Raw genomic sequence first — 17,245 nt, 5'->3', positions numbered from 1 at the left:
TCAGGGCTGGCTGCATAATTTGTGGGGCCCAGTGCTAATGAAAACATGAGACCTCTTATTCAAAAAAGCAAAAACAAAGTGCTGTTAAAGGTACAAAAATATAAAACTTTTCCTCCGTCTTTTGTGGTCCCTTTCTTGACCTATCAAGTGTTTTTAATTTCCTACATAATGTTTTGCTTCCTTAAGAATGAGGATACTTGCAGGGCAAGTGCAGACCCTCAGAAGTGCCCACTGATGGATGCACACTCTGCTCCCCTATGCATCCCCTACCCCCAACCCAGGCACTGGTCTAAGATGCTGTGACCCAGCCAGGGAAAGTCAGTCTTTTCCATAAGCCAATCACTCCCAACCCAGAGTGAGAGAAGACTCCGAAGGGATTGTGATCTCTGTGCCAGGGCACATTAATACCTGAATCATGAATACACGACAGTCTCAAACTACCAAGTTGTCTGATGTATGTGCCATGGCTTTGCCAGCCTGGGGTGGGGATGGCTGCTGCCCATGCTGCATTCCCAACTCTGACTTGTGCCCAGGTCTCCACAGTTGCTGGGTAGATCAGGGGTTGGGGAGCAGTGCAGGGGCCAAGCCTCTGGGGGGCAAGTGCAGCAGGGACCAGTGGGCAGCTGAGAGGAGATATGGGCTGGCAGGCCAGGGTGCCAGAGGACAGGGGGAAAGGCAACCTGGGAAGAGGAGAGGCAGAAGGCAAGACCACCTAGGTGCCTAGGCTCCAGGGCCCTATGACATGCTCCATTGTCCTGTGTAACTTCACCTACAAATACAATTTCAGAGATAAATGTTAGGTAATTTCAAGAGTAACCACAGAATATTAACTTTTAAGCACCAGCCTTTCTGAGTGAGAGACTCTGAGTGGCTGTTTGTGAGCCCATGAATCTGACCCTAGTAGGTATTACAGTCTCTAGTTTAAGTTTATTCCTGAGACCTAGCTGTATGCATGTCCTTGGATTTTTGGAGACTGCCATGTATTCTTACAACTTGTTCTCATTTTTTGCTTAAGGTAGCCATAGTGAAAATCATTAGTTTTTCATTAGGATTCCATTCTTTTCATTGGCTTATTTCTCTCCCATTCCCTTCTTCTACCTTTCCACTACCCCCGTCTCTCCCTACTACTCTCTCTCTGTAACTTTTTCTTTCATTCTCATTTATATCTTTAATCCTAGAGTTTATTGTGGGATATATAGTCATGAAACACCTAGTAAGACCCTAATTCCATGACTTTGATATGGAAGAAATGAAGTTATCTCAGAGAGGCATCTCCCCCTTAATCTCATGATATTATAGCATCTCTTCATGTTGAAGGATAAACAAAAAATGCTTAAAAATTAATTTGGGTTAGTCTCTTATTTCAGAATTCACTAAGACAACTTATAACTTTTTAATCAATTAAACTTTTAATTAATTAAAATGACTAAGAGACCCTAATATTAACAACCTAGATTTTAAGAAATAATAATTTGTTCCATTCATTTACCTTTGAGTAGATGAATGTAAAAATGATAAAAAAATAACTGTAAACAATAGAAAAATGACATTCATGTTCTTAACAAAATGAAGCATGTCAGATCTGAAAAATCTGTAGGTAGAAAAATCTTTCACCTTAAATAGGTTTTTTTTTTAATTCAAATTCTTATCTGAACTTTTGCCAAGCAAAGGGCATTAATATTCAAAGTGCTAGGGAATACAAAGTTTGTTTAGAGTTGTGCTTTAGACAAAAATCCTATCTAGTAAGTTTAATATACTTGGGCCAAAGAATATATTATACATTCTTACATTTCTCCCAAAGTATCCACATGTTAATTTCAGTTGAGGCTCTTCCAGTAAAGGGCAGCTCCTGTTAGCATGTTAGCATTCATAAAAAAAAAAATAATAATGTCTTTTAGATGCACATTTTAGGATAAAATGGAAGAGTAGTATTTGTAGGATAAAAAAAGAATTATTGCTATAATTTCTATCATAATTCTAAAACACTTTTCTTAGTACTAAAAGAATACAAATATTGATATGCTCTGTGACCTAGAAAAAGACTACAGAGATAAATAGAACAAACCAGAAAACCAAGAAAGCATTGTCTCTAGTAAACAATGGATCTATTCTAGGCTGTTATTTTGTGTTACATTCCATTTTTGTTAATTCGAAGTTTACAAAATACGCAGGAACTTTTGTCTGTCCAGTGATTTATCTGTATAGTTTTCCACTCTATTTTAAGTAGTTTTAAAACATACAGCTCTCTAGGGACCATGCTGAGAGGATACAAGTATAGTTATTTTCACTTCATATTTTTAAAGATGAAGAACTTTAAGTCTTCACTAAAACACTATTATAACTTCAACTTTTGCTCCCTTGGCGTCCTTCCTTTTTCAGCTACTGTTCTTTAAATAGCCCTTCTGTTTTTTTTGTATTTATAAGCTCTTTCTCCCTACTGACATTTTTTTCCCCAGGAAATAAACATTTGCCTGTTGTTCTTATATTAAATAAAGGTATCAAATGGGTCAGAGAACCTTCAGAAGCGGCCACAATTGAACCCACAATTACCACCAAAATTCTTAATGCCAGTAGAGTAGTCAGTGTTTGTCTCAAGTTCCTCACTTCTACTAGTCTCCTATAACCTCTATAATTCTACCCAAATTATATTTTCCAAAGGGAGCCAATGACCAAATCACCATACTTCATTTCAGTCTCCATCTTGCTTTAAAATATTTGTTACCATTTAAAGTTTCACTACAAAGAGAATAGAATGGACAATGAATAAACTAATCTCCAGATTACACCTCCAAATGGTAGCCTTGCATTTGTGCATTGCAGCAACACTGCTTCATTAAACGATAATGATTTATGCAATTAAAAAGTGTATGTATGTAAGGACTATACCTTCAGGTTTTTTCCATACTTAAAAAAAAACTATATAAATAGAAAAATAATCATATTTTCTTTGAACATCCTGATTTTTATGTGATTCAAATGTTTTAATTGAATAAATCAAACTTTTAAATTACATCATTTTATGATGTCTACATATAGAATATAGGGGTACTTACAAGATACAGTGCTGGTCTTTTTAGATGTAACTTCTCTGTCTAAAACATTGATTCAGTTGTTCAAACTTTTTAGCTTCTAAGAATGATACAAAAATTAAGATTAATCGATGCCATTTCATTATTTTATATATATTATGTACTATATATTATATATTATGTATAATTATACAAAAAATAAGATTAATTGATTCCATTTCAGTATTTTGTATATATTATGTACTATATATTATATATTATGTATAATTATATATGTAATATATCATGTATAATTATATTTGTGTGTGTGTATATATATATATATATATATATATATATATATATATATATATATATATATATATATATATATATATATACTGACTGTAAATACAAAGTATTTGAGGCTATTTCCAAAAACTCCTCAGAGAAATTTATGTACTATTTATTGCTGTACCAGTCAGTCAGTAACAGAAATGATATAATCAAATTAAATAATTTTAGTGCTTACTACAAGAGATAAAAAGAACACTGCAAAATTGTGAAGTATTACATATTTTATTACTTAAAGTAATGTTTATGTTATATTTTCAACAGCCTGACATTAGCTTACACTCCTTTATTTTTTATATTCAAAATATTTGGGAACAGTATTCTTTTTGGTTTTACTCCATTCTGGTATGTTCATACACAAACATGCATACGCACCTGCACACACACACACACACACACACACGCACACGAACACATGCTTCAGCTGTCGTGACTCTCTGCCAAGATTACAGCAAACTAATTTTTTCTAGTTCTGCTCCGAAGGCAAGATTGAAAAAAGATGTGACTATGTGAAAACCTTCATCAAAACTATTCTCCATTTAGATTCCAACCGTGCTTTCATTGTTACATTTATACATGTAATTCCTTTCAGTGGAAGTATCTTACATGACTCAGTAGACTATTTAACCCATTGTTTTAATTTCTTTTGACTTCATTTCTCATTATTTTTATTTTATTTTAAAAGATACCGCTTGCTAAAGAGAGAAAACTTGTTCATCTTCATTCACACACTTTTCTAAATATAACTGGCTTATTTTAACTCGTATGTGACATTTTGATGCCCAGTCATATTTTGTTTAAGTTAAATTCAGTAAGTAAATCATATGACACTCTTGTCTAACAACATGAAAATAAGAATGTTAAGACTTATGAGACAAAGTAGTACCTTTAAACTTTTTTCGAGTTATAGTTAACTTACAATATTATTTTAGTTTCAGGTGTACAACATAGTGACTCAACATCTTTATAGATTATACTCCATTTAAACTTATTATAAAATAATAGCTATATGCTCTGTGTTGTACACTATATCCTTGTAGCATATTTACTTTATACATAATCTTTTGTACCCCTGAATCCCTTGTCCCTATTTGCCCCTCCCCCCTTTCCTCTTCCTACTGGTAACCACTAATTGGTTCTCTAAATCTGCAAGTCTGTTTTTATTATATTCATTTGTTTTATTTTTTAGATTTCACATATAAGCGACAACATACAGTACTTGTCTTTCTCTGTCTGACTTTTTTTACTAGGCATGATACGCTCCAGATTGATTGATATTTTAGCAAATGGCCAAGTTTCATGATTCCTTTTTCTATGGCTGAGTAATATTCCATTGTGCGTGAGTGTATGTGTGTGTGTGTATATAGGTTGCTTCCATCTCTTGGCTACTTAAATAATGCTGCTATTAACATTGGGGTGAATGTATATTTGTGAATTAGTGTTTTCATTTTCTTTGGCCTTTCTTTCTGCCTTTAAATGTTTTCCTTCTTATCTCAAACTAAATATTTCCTAAAAGTTGATGGAACGTTTAAAATATTATCTAAGATATTAAAAAACAATGACAAAAATTATGAATAATATTTTTATCTCATGTCCCAAAACTCCAAGTGTATGGATTTTGGTACTTTGACCTATAACAGCTCTTGTGGCTCTCTAGAAAGCAATGATTTCTTCAAGATAAAAATACCTACTTAGGGGGTATTAACTTTAAATTCTGTTTTGAATTTGGAAATAGCCCCAGGCAGATTTTCACAGCGTGTTAAATTATCATGAAATAAATCAAGTTATGCAAGTGCTCAATTGCCTGAGAAAAGTGAGATTAAAAAAAATAATAAGTCAGCATTTTCTGTCAGTGTTTAAAACTGCTTAGCTACTTTAGTCAATGCTCCATCTGTCTGCACAAACAGACTTGCTCATCAGGAGGAAAATTCTATTTTTTAAAAATGTATATGGGAAGGATGTTCTCAGAAATTGGTAGAGCTCTTTTCTGAATGTGTATAAGTTATGCAAAAAAAAAGTTTCTCTAAGTATGCTTAGGACTTACAAGAAAGTACATTATGCTATTGTTTAGACACTATAGATATACTTATTGGATAACAGTAACCCCATAGACTTCTTGGCTGCAAATAGATATTGGCAAGGCCTTCTTGATTTTGAAAAACAAATTGGCTCAATATATGCAAAGTTATCTGCAATAAGGAGTAAATCTTTAAGGCTCAGTGAGGAGTTGCTCAACTATCCCAAACGTGTACCTATCTATTCACCTATTTATTATTCAGTTTAGGGGTTACAGCATCAAAAGTGTTTAAAAAATGTGTATCATAAGACTCAGCAGGAGATATTTATACAAATGCACCAACAATAGATTAGTTATTTGCAAATCTTTGTCAAAAAAGTGTGTTTGTATGTATGTGTGTGTGTCTGTGTGTATACCTGTAGGTAGGAATTGAGATTGCCAGTGGATGTTTCTAAAATGACAAGGTCCTTCCCTCAAGAGGTTCCTTAAAAAACTACAAATAGAACTACCATATGACCCAGCAATCCCACTACTGGGCATATACCCTGAGAAAACCATAATTCAAAAAGAGTCATGTACCAAAATGTTCATTGCAGCCCTATTTACAATAGCCCGGAGATGGAAACAACCTAAGTGTCCATCATTGGATGAATGGATAAAGAAGATGTGGCACATATATACAATGGAATATTACTCAGCCATAAAAAGAAATGAAATTGAGCTATTTGTAATGAGGTGGATAGACCTAGAGTCTGTCATACAGAGTGAAGTAAGTTAGAAAGAGAAAGACAAATACCACATGCTAACACATATATATGGAATTTAAGAAGAAAAAAAATATCATGAAGAACCTAGGGGTAAGACAGGAATAAAGACACAGACCTACTAGAGAATGGACTTGAGGATATGGGGAGGAGGAAGGGTAAGCTGTGACAAAGCGAAAGAGAGGCATGGACATATGTACATTACCAAACGTAAGGTAGATAGCTAGTGGGAAGCAGCCGCATAGCACAGGGAGATCAGCTTGGTGCTTTGTGACCGCCTGGAGGGGTGGGATAGGGAGGGTGGGAGGGAGATACAAGAGGGAGGGGATATGGGAACATATGTATATGTATAACTGATTCACTTTGTTATAAAGCAAAAACTAACACACTATTGTTAAGCAATTATACTCCAATAAAGATGTAAAAAAAAAAAAAGAGATACATTGCTTACTGGAGATATGGAAAAATACCACAATTCCTCAGTCCTAAGGTGTATATTTTTCACATTGTAATATCTCTAAAATTAGGATGACTCTTAGAGTCAATAGTGTATTACAATTTTTGTCAAGTTATTATTGTCATATAGTTGTCATTGTTTTCACATGCACGGAACACTGTTGTGTGATCAAGAAAACACCAACATCAAAAATTACAGAATGGGAGGGTATGACGTAGAAGTAAAACCCAGAGACAGTACTGAAGCCCTCTCTTAAGAAATAGATTATGAATGCTCTTGATGATAGAGAATGATACTATATAACAAATATTTATAATCCTGAGGTGAAAAGTAACTTAGCAAAAGAAGTCAGAATTTGAAGTAGCTTTAGAAACACTTTACCCTCTTTATTTCACTTATATTTTCCTTCTTAGGTCTGCACAAAAGTATCATATAATAAATTATTTTAAATAAGTCTAAAACACTTATTTCTACTAGTAATATATATTTTTATGTAGAATGATACATTAATATTATATTAACAGTGAGTTTTGGTTTCTTAGAGGATTAAAAATTTTGGTACATGATACACCCATTTATGTTTTATATTTGATGAAATGTGGCAATGGTAATAGCATATGAATACTACTAAAATAGAGGAAAAAAGAGCTGTACAATATGGAATGAGAGTAATGAATTAGCATAGTCTGCAGGTGTCAGAGAAATATTTGACAAAAAAATTGAAAATGGAACTGAACCTTGAAGGATACACAAGGCTTTACCAGGAGGAGAAATGTAAAGAAGGTTTTCCATGCAACAGGTAGAGAGGCATGACAGTGCATGGTGGTAAAAAAAAAAAAAAAAAAAAAAAAAAAAAAAAAGAGCCATAAATGCAGCTGAAGCATTTTGCAGAATGTGTTCCTTAAAGTATTATTTCAGAGAAATGGTCAGCAATGAAAGGCATCTGTGGTCAAATAAACTGATATCTTCTGCTCCTTGGGAATTTCACAGAAAATACACTATGTATTAGGGATTTGGCTTAATTTTTTTTAACTAAATATATTTTAACCCAGAACACACTCTTAGGAAATGTCAGGGTAGATAATGAATTAAAAGGGAAAGAGTGCAGAGAGATGGGGCTGGTTATATAAAATAGACCCACAGGCCTTTTGCATATTGAGTAAGATTCTTCAAAGATTTTGAGCTTTATTCTGCAGCCATTAATAGCCATTAGGAAATGGGCAAAGTGTCCCTATTTGAGATTCAAAAATTTAATAAAAGGCAAGAACTTTATTTAATAAATAAATAAACATATTTAAATACATACATTAATATATAAATTAAAATAGAATTTTATTTAATGAAGTTAGATGTTACTCCCCCAAGAAGAAAGAATAAGTATTGTGCTCTTTTTATCCCCTACATGACAGGCATTCACTATAAATGTTAATAATATAGACTCACCAAGTGTAGTTCTAAAATAACTTAAAAAAGAAATATCTGTAGTATTGGATGTCTCATTGGTTGTCTATGAGGCATTTTTCAGCTAATTCCTTTTTAAAATATTTATAAAACTATTGAAATATAAACATAATAATTCAATAAGATTTAAATTATTGAAGAATAATTCTCATGATAGAAACCACTCATTTCAGGGAATATTAAAATGAAATTTGTTTCTGTAAGGTAACAATATTTGTAGGATTACATGTAAATTTCATATGACTGTAAATATATATTTACATGTAAAATTTAAAAATTCTTTTAGTTTGCAATCTATTTCTCCAAAAAGAGAATATATTAACCATCCTTACATATGCTACTATTAGTTCATAGCTTATTTTCCTGGATGTGATTTAGCAAAATTGTACTATGGAGTAAATCTCCAGTTGAGGTTTAATGTATGTTTAGTATTAATCATTAGAAAGCTTGTCACCAAAGTTGTTAAGCAGCTCATGATAAGAAGAACATATTCTACTCTTATAGTAAATCACTGTCTTTGATCTTTCTGATGAAAATTGAACCTTGAGTGTGTTAACATCATGTTCAGTAAGATTATTTATTGTTTTGATGTGGCCAGATATATTAGGCATGTCTTTGCATATCATTAAGTAGGAAGTTAGGTTGGATAGTGCTGTTAAGGCCACAGGTGAAGAAAAATGCCCTCCACAAAGATAAAAGAGTATCATTAACACTGGGCAAATACACTGAACACTAACAATGGCCAACATATTGTTTTAAGCTGAGAGATATAATTGGTAGTTAATGCACCTTTGAATTCCCAATGTTTTCCACATCATGTATAACTCTTTGAACTTTTTAAATTCTAAGTTTTTCTCTAGAAATAAAATGAAAAGTACAGTGGATGTAAAGGGAATAGTACAGCTGCATGTCCTGGTTACCTGGTTGACACACATTTATTTTCAGTAATAGTAACAGCAGCAGCAACATCTGGATTCTTGGCTCACTGCACTTTGGGAAATGACTGGCCAGATAGTGCTTACTTACACTGGCATCCAGTGACTTGCCTGAAGTTCAGTCAGTTGGGGGACTATCTGGGAGAACCTGCCCAGATGGATGTCATATTCCTTTGATAGCCCTGTCACTGGCAAGAATTTGTTCAAGTTTACGTGTCTTAGAATAAAATCTTGTTCAAGTTTCTGGTGATTTCTTCCACATGTTAAAACCCTTTTTTTTTTTGATACAGAACAAAGGCCAAAAGCATTCAAGTGGAGGCAAAAAAGGAGGTTTCAAAAGATCCCTTGGCTGGCTCACTTTTGATGAATTGTTAAACTACAGATTTCACCATGTGATAGAGAATTCAGTTTTCAGCTCTAGATGAAACACCAAAGTGAAAGAACCCTTCTGAGATGACAGATTTACAGCAAAGCTGAAAAGAGGAACAACTTCAACCTAAAAAAAAATTTATTTATAAGTAATGCAAAGAAAGAAACAAGCTGATTTCATAATTTGACATCAGTGAATGAGCAGAATACATATATAGTGAGAATATAACTTTCTCTTCGATGTCTAGACCTTATTTGCAGAGGTTAACCACAAATTTAGTTTGAGGGTATATCAAGGTTAGATAAAATCCTAAAAAAATGTTAACTATCTGATATTTAATTCCTCTACAAATGCCTGTTTTTGCCAGCCTATGCTTTGATACTACCAATGATAGCAGTTCACTACTTTTTGAGGCAGACAGTTGGAAAGTACATCTTGGTATTTCAGGGAAATCATTAGCCAACTGCATTATGAGATCTGATTGTATCTGTGAGGACCATTGTATCTGATTCCACTCATATTAGTCTGTTTTTCAAATATTTGAAAGCAACCATTATATTCCACCACTCCTCTCATCTTGAGTCATTCTGTCTACAAGCTAGCAAACTCAGTTTCCAACTACTTTTTTAATGCATGCATTTCAGAACTATTTATTTTCCTTGTACACATTTTAATTTAAATATACCTATCTTAAAGTGTGATTTTCATAATAAATAAGATTAAATGTGATCTCACCATTGTGGAAAATAACTCATAAGGACAAGCTAAGATTTGTTAGATAATTCAAATGTTGCATATTGTAGATTCAAGGAGACAGACTCCACAGGATATCCCAGAGATATCAAAATCCAGATGGTCACTATTTATTCTTCCTGGCAAGGCAGTAAGAGTGCCTTGTTCCTGTCTACCTTCCTGAGTATGGCTAACATAAAAAACCCTTGTACCCATTCTTTACCCTCCAATACCTTATAGTCTAATGAGATAAAAGACTGATAATCACAAGATAAAAATAGATTGTAGTAGGTACTCCCATTGAAGCAGAACACATTGAAGCAGTCTCTTTTATTATGAAGGTCTGAGGTCTCCAAGGTCCCTAAATTCCCTTTGCTCAGAATTATTTATGACTTGAATAAATAAATATTTATTCATTTATATGAATTAGGGTAATTAACCTAAAGAAATCACACCTCTTTAACCTTTCATTTTTTGTTGTTTTCTCCTCATTCACTTATTTCACAAACACTTTCATTAACATCTTTACTGTAGTATAATTGCTTTACAATGGTGTGTTAGTTTCTGCTGTATAACAAAGTGAATCAGCTATATATAAACATATATCCCCATATCTCCTCCCTCTTGCAACTCCCTCCTACCCTCCCTTTCCCACCCCTCTAGGTTGACATAAAGCACCTAGCTGATCTCCCTGTGCTATGTGGCTGCTTCCTATTAGCTATCTAATTTATATTTGGTAGCGTATATATGTCCGTGCCACTCTCTCACTTCGTCCCAGCTTACCTATCCCCCTCCCCGTGTCCACAAGTCCCTTCTCTACATCTGCGTCTTTATTCCTGTCCTGCCCCTAGGTTCTGCAGAAACATTTTTTTTTTTTAGATTCCATATATATGTGTTAGCATACGGTATTTGTTATTCTCTTTCTGATTTAATTCACTCTGTATGACAGTCTCTAGGTCCACCCACCTCACTACAAATAAATCAATTTCATTTCTTTTTATGGCTGAGTAATATTCCATTGTATATATGTGCCACATCTTTTTTATCTATTCACCTGTCGATGGACACTTGGGTTGCTTCCATGTCCTGGCTATTGTAAATAGAGCTGCAATGAACATTGTGGTACAGGACATTTTTTGAATTATGGTTTTCTTAGGGTATATGCCCAGTACTGGGATGCTGGGTAGTATGGTAGTTCTATTTTTAGCTTTTTAAGGAACCTCCATACTGTTCTCCATAGTGCCTGTATCAATATACATTCCCACCAAGAGTGTAGGAGGGTTCCCTGTTTTCCATGCCTTCTGCACCATTTATAGTTTGTAGATTTTTTGATGATGGGCATTCTGACTGGTGTGAGATATACCTCACTGTAGTTTTGATTTGCATTTTCTAATGATTAGTGATATTTAGCATCCTTTCATGTTGGCAATCTGTATATCTTCTTTGGAGAAATGTCTATTTAGGTCTTCTACCCATTTATCGATTGGGTTCTTTGTTTTTTTGATATTGAGCTGTATGAGCTGCCTGTATATTTTGGAGATTAATCCTTTGTCAGTTGCTTCGTTTGCAAATATTTTCTCCCATTCTGAGGGTTGTCTTTTCGTCTTGTTTATGGTTTCTTTTGCTGTGCAAAAGCTTTAAGTTTCATTAGGTCCCATTGGTTTATTTTTGTTTTTATTTCCATTTCTCTAGGAGATGGGTCAAAAAGGATCTTGCTGTGATGTATGTCATATAGTGTTCTGCCTGTGTTTTCCTCTAAGACTTTTAGAGTGTCTGGCCTTACATTTAGGTCTTTAATCCATTTTGAGTTTATTTTTGTTTATGGTGTTAGGGAGTGTTCTAATTTCATTCCTTTACATGTAGCTGTCCAGTTTTCCCAACACCACTTATTGAAGGGCCTGTCTTTTCTCCATTATATATTCTTGCCTCCTTTGTCAAAGATAGGGTGACCATATGTGAGTGGGTTTATATCTGGGTTTTCTATCCCATTCCACTGATATCTATTTCTGTTTTTGTGCCAGTACCATACTGTCTTGATTACTGTAGCTTTGTAGTATAGTCTGAAGTCAGGGAGCCAGATACCTCCAGCTCCGTTTTTCTTTCTCAAAATTGCTTTGGCTATTCGGGATCCTTTTGTGTTTCCATACATATTGTGAAATTTTTTGTTCTAGTTCTGTAAAAAATGCCATTGGTAGTTTGATAGGGATTGCATTGAATCTGTAGATTGCTTTGTGTTGTACAGTCATTTCCACAATGTTGAAGCTTCCAATCCATGAACATGGTATATCTCTCCATCTGTCGGTATCATCTTTAATTTCTTTCATCAGTGTCTTATAGTTTTTTGCATACAGTTCCTTTGTCTCCTTAGGTAGGCTTATTCCTAAGTATTTTATTCTTTTTGTTGCAATGGTAAAAGGGAGTGTTTCCTTAATTTGTCCTTCAGATTTTTCATCATTAGTGTATAGGGATGCAAGAGATATCTGTGCATTAGTTTTATATCCTGCTACTTTACCAGACTCATTTATTAGCTCTAGTAGTTTTCTGGTAGTATGTTAGAGATTCTCTATGTATAGTACCATATCGTCTGCAAACAGTGACAGTTTTACTTCTTTTCCGATTTGGATTCCTTTTATTTCTTTTTCTTCTCTGATTGCTGTGGCTAAATCTTCCAAAACTATGTTGAATAACAGTGGTTAGAGTGGGCAACCTTGTCTTGTTCCTGATCTTAGTGGGAATGTTTTCCATTTTTCACCATTGAGAATTATCTTGGCTGTGTGTTTGTCATATATTGCCTTTATTATGTTGAGGTAAGTTCTCTCTATGCCTACTTTCTGCAGGGTTTTTATCATAAATCGGTGTTGAATCTTGTCAAAACCTTTTTCTGCATCTATTGAAATGATCATGTGTTTTTTCTCCTTCAATTTGTTAATATGGTGTATCACATTGATTGATTTGTATATATTGAAGAATCCTTGCATTCCTGGGATAAACTCCACTTAATCATGGTGTATGATCGTTTTAATGTGCTGTTGGATTCTGTTTGCTTGTATTTTGTTGAGGATTTTTGCATCTATGTGTTCATCAGTTATATTGTTCTGTACTTTTCCTTCTGTGACATCTTTGTCTGGGTTTGCTATCATGGTGATGGTGGCCTCATAGAATGAGTTTGAGAGTGTTCCTCCCTCTGCTATATTTTGGAAGAGTTTGAGAAGGATAAGTGTTAGCTCCTCTGTAAATGTTTGATAGAATTCGCTTGTGAATCCATCTGGTCATGGGCTTTTGTTTGTTGAAAGATTTTTAATCTCAGTTTCAATTTCAGTGCTTGTGATTGGTCTGTTTATATTTTCTATTTCTTCCTGGTTTAGTCTTGGGAGGTTGTGCTTTTCTAAGAACTTGTACATTTCTTCCAGGTTGTCCATTTTATTATAGTTACTTGTAGTAATCTCTCATGATCCTTTGTATTTGTGCAGTGTCAGTTGTTACTTCTCCTTTTTCATTTCTAATTCTATTGATTTGAGTCTTCTCCCTTTAATTCTTGATGAGTCTGGCTAATGGTTTATCAGTTTTGTTTATCTTCTCAAAGAACCAGCTTTTAGTTTTATTGATCTTAGCTATTGTTTCCTTCATTTCTTTTTATTTCTGATCTGATCTTTATGATTTCTTTCCTTTTGCTAACTTTGTATTTTTTTTTTGTTCTTCTTTCTGTAATTGCTTTAGGTGTAAGGTTAGGTTGTTTATTTTAGATGTTTCTTGTTCGTTGAGGTAGAAATGTATTGCTATAAACTTGCCTCTTGAACTGTTTTTGCTGCATCTCATAGAATGGGTCATCGTGTTTTCATTGTCATTTGTTTCCAGGTATTCTTTTGATTGCCTATTTGATTTCATCAGTGATCTCTTGGTTATTTAGTAGTGTATTGTTTCACCTCCATGTGTTTGAATATTTAACAGTTTTTTTCCTGTAATTGATATCTAGTCTCATAGCATTGTGGTCAGAAAAGATACTTGATGTGACTTCAATTTTCTTAAATTTACCAAGGTTTTATATATGACCCAAGATACGATCTCTCCTGGAGAATGTTCTATGAGCACTTGAGAAGATAGTGTATTCTGTTGTTTTTGGATGGAATGTCCTGTAAATATCAATTAAGTCCATCTTGTTTAATGTGTCATTTGAAGCTTGTGTTTCCTTATTTGTTTTCATTTTGGATGATCTGTTCATTGGTGAAAGTGGGGTGTTAAAGTCCCCTACTATGATTGTGTTACTGTCAGTTTCCCCTTTTATGGCTGTTAGTATTTGCCTTATGTATTGAGGTGCTCCTATGTTGGGTGCATATATATTTACAATTGTTATATCTTCTTCTTGGATTGATCCTTTGACATTATGTAGTGTCCTTCATTGTCTCTTGTAATAGTCTTTACTTTAAACTGTATTTTGTCTGATATGAGTATTGCTACTCCAGCTTTCTTTTGATTTCCATTTGCATGGAAATCTTTTTCCATCCCCTCACTTTCAGTCTGTATGTGTCCCTAGGTCTGAAGTGGGTCTCTTGTAGACAGCATATATATGGGGCTTGTTTTAGTATGCATTCAAGCAGTCTATGTCTTTTGGTTGGAGCATTTAATCCATTTACATAAGTTAGTTATCAATATGTGTGTTCCTATTACCATTATCTTAATTGTTTGTGTTTGTTATTTTAAGTCTTTTCCTTATCTTGTGTTTCCTGCCCAAAGAAGTTCCTTTAGGATCTGTTATAAAGCCGGTTTGTTGGTGCTGTATTCTCTTAGCTTTTGCTTCTCTGTAAAGGTTTTAATTTCTCCGTCAATTCTGAATGAGAACCTTGCTGGGTAGAATAATCTTGGTTGTAAGAGAAAAAGGAAAAAATATGTATATATCATAGCTCCAAAGTCTACCACCTGAATTTTGGGATAATTCATTGTGTATTCAGGTATTCCACAGATTCAGGGTACATCAAGTTGATTGTTGAGATTTAATCCGCTGCTCCTGAGGCTGCTGGGAGAAATTTCCCTTTCTCTTCTTTGTTCGCCCAGGTCCTGGGGTTCAGCTTTGGATTTGGACCCACCATTGCGTGTAGGTCACCTGAGGGCATCTGCTCCTCCCCCCCACCAGACCACACGGGGTTAAAGTAACAGATGATTGGGGGCTCTGGCTCACTGAGGCCAGGGAGAGGGAGGGGTACGGAATGCAAGGCGAACCTGTGGCGCCAGAGGCCAGTGTGACGTTGTAAAAGCCTGAGGAACTACGTATGTTCTCCCGGGGAAGTTTTCCCTGGATCATGGGACCCTGGAAGTGGCGGGCTGCACAGTCTCCTAGCAGGGGAGGTGTGGATAGTGACCTGTGCTTGCACACAGGCTTCTTGGTAGCTGCAGCAGCAGCCTTAGCATCTCATGCCCATCTCTCGTGTCTGCGCTGGTACCCGTGGCTTACGCTCGTCTCTGGAGCTCGTTTAGGTGGTGCTCTGAAATCTCTCCTTGTGCACCCTGAAACAGTGGTGCCTCTTAGGCAGCTCCAGACTTTTTCCCGGACTCCCTCTCAGCTAGCTGTGGCATACTAGCCCCCTTCAGGCTGTGTTCACGCAGCCAACCCCAGTCCTCTCCCTGGGATCTGACCTCCGAAGCCTGAGCCTCAGCTCTCAGCCCCCGCCCAACCCGGCGGGTGAGCAGACAAGCCTCTCAGGCTGGTGAGTGCTGGTCGGCACCGATCCTCTGTGCGGGAATCTTTCCGCTTTGCCCTCTGCACCCCTGTTGTTGCGCTCTCCTCCGTGGCTCCGAAGCTTCCCCCCTCTGCTTACCAACCCCATCTCCCCCCACTTAACCCTGCTCTGTCTCTGCCGGTGAAGGGGCTTCCTAATATGTGGAAACTTCCTTCTTCACAGCTCCCTCCCAGAGGTGCAGGTCTCGTCCCTATTCTTTTGTCTTTTTTCTTTTGCCCTACCCAGGTATGTGGGGAGTTTCTTGCCTTTTGGGAAGTCTGAGGTCTTCTGCCAGTGTTCAGTAAGTGTTCTGTAGGTGTTCCTTCCACATGTAGATGTACTTTTGATATATTTGTGAGGAGGAAGGTGTTCTCCACATCTTACTCCTCCTCCATCTTGAAGCTATCTTCACAAATATATATATATATTTTTTGCGGTACGCGGGCCTCTCACTGTTGTGGCCTTTCCCGTTGTGGAGCACAGGCTCCAGACATGCAGGCTCAGCAGCCATGGCTCACGGGCCCCGCCGCTCTGTGGCATGTGGGATCTCCCCGAACCGTGGCACGAACCCACGTCCCCTGCATCGGCAGGCGGACTCTCAACCACTGTGCCACCAGGGAAGCACCACAAATATTTTTATTTGTTCCGGAAAGTCATGAAAATTTCTTTTACTCTGTCTTTGTAATGTTCTTTTACCGATTGCTTTTCCTTATTTCAATACAATTCTCACAAGACTGGAGTTTTCGTAACTTGCTTATTATAACTAAAAAGTAAACATACAACGTTTATTAAAGCAGCACTATTCATTTTTTAGCAAAGAGAAAGCCTTTTCTTTAAAAATGCAATTATTTTAAAAATCAAGTTTAATTTTCTGTTAATTTTGAGAGTGCTCAGAAGATCCGTTAAAGACCCCTAAATTATGTTTCTATTCTATACCTTCATTTTTTTTTACTCTGAAACTTCCACTGCTCAAGATATTTATTAAAAATCATACCACTTAAGCATTGTTCTATTTTTGACTAATTTATCATAAGAATAATATATAAATACATAAAGCTTCAACTATATCATGTTTAAAAAAAAAGAAGTTTCTGCAGTATCCTGAAAATCAAAGATTTATGTGCAAATAGAAAATTGATTGTTTATTTCCAAAGAACGGATGTATAAACATACGTGAACACAACTTATACATGTCTAATATTTCTTCTGCTGTTTCTTGAGATAAGCACATAAATGAATTCTTGGGTCTTTCTCAATGTGATAATCATGCCCAGAATTCTTATATTATTTCACCCAAGACAACTTTGGTATTCTAGTATTCCAAATTTGTATTCTAGTATTGTAGTATTCCAATACTAAGCTAGTATTCTAGTCTGTCTTAAATATTAAAAACTCTTAGCTTGGGACAAATTGTCAGCTTAAAATGCTACAGTCAA

This window comes from Mesoplodon bidens (genome assembly GCF_964165515.1).
Source record: "Mesoplodon bidens genome assembly, chromosome: 11".
Lineage (NCBI taxonomy): Eukaryota > Metazoa > Chordata > Mammalia > Artiodactyla > Ziphiidae > Mesoplodon > Mesoplodon bidens.
This window is presented reverse-complemented; position numbering follows the sequence as displayed.